Consider the following 2,515-nt stretch of genomic DNA (forward strand, 5'->3'; position numbering starts at 1 on the left):
TTCTCTTGTACTTCTTTAAGTTCTCCTGTCACTTTGACTTGCCTTTCTGGGTAGTCTCTCTCTTTTAATTTATTATCGCAGTTCCAAACTCATTATCTGGTAGGGAGATGTAATCTTCCATCTTTTGTATTTGGATTCTAGAGAGTCGTTTTCACTTTATGATGCCATACTCTCTTGAGATGTCCTATTTCCACGTGTGTTACATTTTTTTGCTTGCCCTTTTTGCTACTTGATACCTACCTATTTATTGATTTAATGTATTTGGTATTTTGTTTATTATTTATTTGTTTATATACTATTTAGGCCTTTGTTGTGGGGCAAGACGGTTCTCCATACTCCTGCTCTAGCCTTGTTCTTAGGCATCGTCTGTGCACCTGAACCTAAGAAGTTTCTCAGTATTTCTGCTCTTCTGTCCCATTACTGCCAACTTCTGCCTCCTATCTGTGATGTGTCTTGAATGAGTATTTCCTCGGCAGTTATCAAGCTCTACTTTTGAGTCAGTTCAGGACACTGGGCAGAGTGCTCCTTCTGCTTCCCCAAGAGCAGAGCTCATGCTTCTCTCTTGCCTAGAAGCAGTGGGTCTTTGCCCTGTTGGTAGGAGTGTTTCCTCCAGGAGTTTCAGTTTTTCATATGAAAAAGGCTTGGGGAAGTTCCGTGGGAGTTTATGATTGTCCCATAGTGACAGAACTGTCGCCTTCTAATATTCTAATTATCTCTGGGAAAATATTTGTTGTTATGCTATGGAGAGGAATACAGTATTTCAATTTAACTTCTTTAGAGATATTTATGAAGAAGAGATCACATGAGTAGCATTTTAAATATGACTTTATTACACTGTTGCCTGCTTTTTTCCCCTCTACTAGTTGCAAGCTGCAGGAAAACACATTTGTCATTCAAGAGTCTACCTGTTTTTTTTTTTAGCCACTTTCCGTAGTGTTATCTAAATGAAACTAAATCAAAATGAATGTGGTTAGGAAAAGTCCTTGTGCTAGATGCTAGCTCATACCTCATACCTGGATCAGGGGTTCTACCCTTTCTCTGGAGACAGTCTGCAGGGTGGGAGTTCGATTAATAGTTTATTTGTGTAATTATGCTCCTAAAGAGTTACTAACACGCAAATTTCTGCGTTTTCTAAAAGTAAGACGTACATGATTGTGCACCAGTGCCAGGGAGTCTAATGCATCCTTCTCAGACCTTTAGGGAAAATGAGGCTGAGCTAGTTTGAGAGGATGATTTCTGTCACATTTGGGTTCTCTGTGGTATCTTAGCAGAAGACCAGAGCTAGAGAAGGGGAAATGACCTTTTTACATTGTTCGAATGAAATACTGAATCACATTCATGGATTTCTAGGGCCTGAATAGGGTTGATTCTTTTTTAAAGATATTTATTTGTGCATACAGAACTGGGGAACAGACCAGAGGTTCAGGGGCAGTGAGAGGATTCACCAGAGAGAAAGCTGGGAGCAGAACCAGCTGACTAACGAAGTACACTGCTGAGGTGAAGTACACTGCTGAGGTGAGCAGCAGGAGGGTCAGGAGAGGTTTGTCTCGCCATGTGGGTAAGCCCCCCGGGGAAGGCAGGGATCAAACTCATGCTGAAGTGGCCTTCACTTCTCAGTGCTGTGTTTTAACCTGCTCTGGGCCCTTTTTTTTTTTTTTTAAAGAAAAACGAATTACAGTATATTATGTAAGGCTGCCATGTTCTATATTTTCAATAGACCAGTCAAGATAGATCATTTTCTTAGCTGTATATTTTTTGATAATTAACATATAACATTGTGTTAATTTTAGGTGTACATGATTTGATATGTATGTATATATTGCAAAATGATTACATTTAGTTAAGTCATCACCTCAGGTGGTGTCTTTTTTTTTTCCTAGTTTTGACCACTTCCACATTTTTCCATGCTCCCAGTCCCCAACCCCAAATCCTGCCTCTAGCAGCCACCCATCTGATCTCTGAATTCTTTTTTTAACACAAGCTAATTTTAAGGTATATCTGGTATATTGGCAAAGGGAGGTTTTACAGCCTCTTTATACTAAATGTGTGTGTGAGCTTAGCTATATAGTCATTTGCAAATAGCAATCGCCTATTTGTTACTGCTTGTAATAAAAGAAAAAATGAAAAACCAAAAAAAAAAAAACAAAATTAATTTTTCTTTATGAAAGGGATATCTGCCTAAGGGCCTTGCCCTCAGGGTTGCGCTCAGGGGAGCTGAGACCTGAGCTCTAAAACTCCACAGGCCACAGGGCAGTCATCTTCCTAGCAAAATTCGGAGGCACACCCGCACTCTTCCCACCCTGGCTCCGCCACTGGTGGGACGTGACGCGACCGCCTCTGGGCTCAGCCGGGCTCGCGAGGGCTGAGGGCCTAAAGAGGGCCGGGCGGGAGCGACCGGGCCACGCGTGTCTTGGCCGCCCAGGCCCGACTCCACTTTCGCCCCGAGAGGCGGGGCTTCCTCTTTCCGGCCCGCGGGCCTGGCGGCCCCCTCCCAACTTCCTAGGCCCCCGCCATT

Source organism: Condylura cristata, unplaced genomic scaffold, assembly GCF_000260355.1.
Source record: "Condylura cristata isolate star-nosed mole 26May11 unplaced genomic scaffold, ConCri1.0 scaffold00002, whole genome shotgun sequence".
Taxonomy (NCBI): Eukaryota; Metazoa; Chordata; class Mammalia; order Eulipotyphla; family Talpidae; genus Condylura; species Condylura cristata.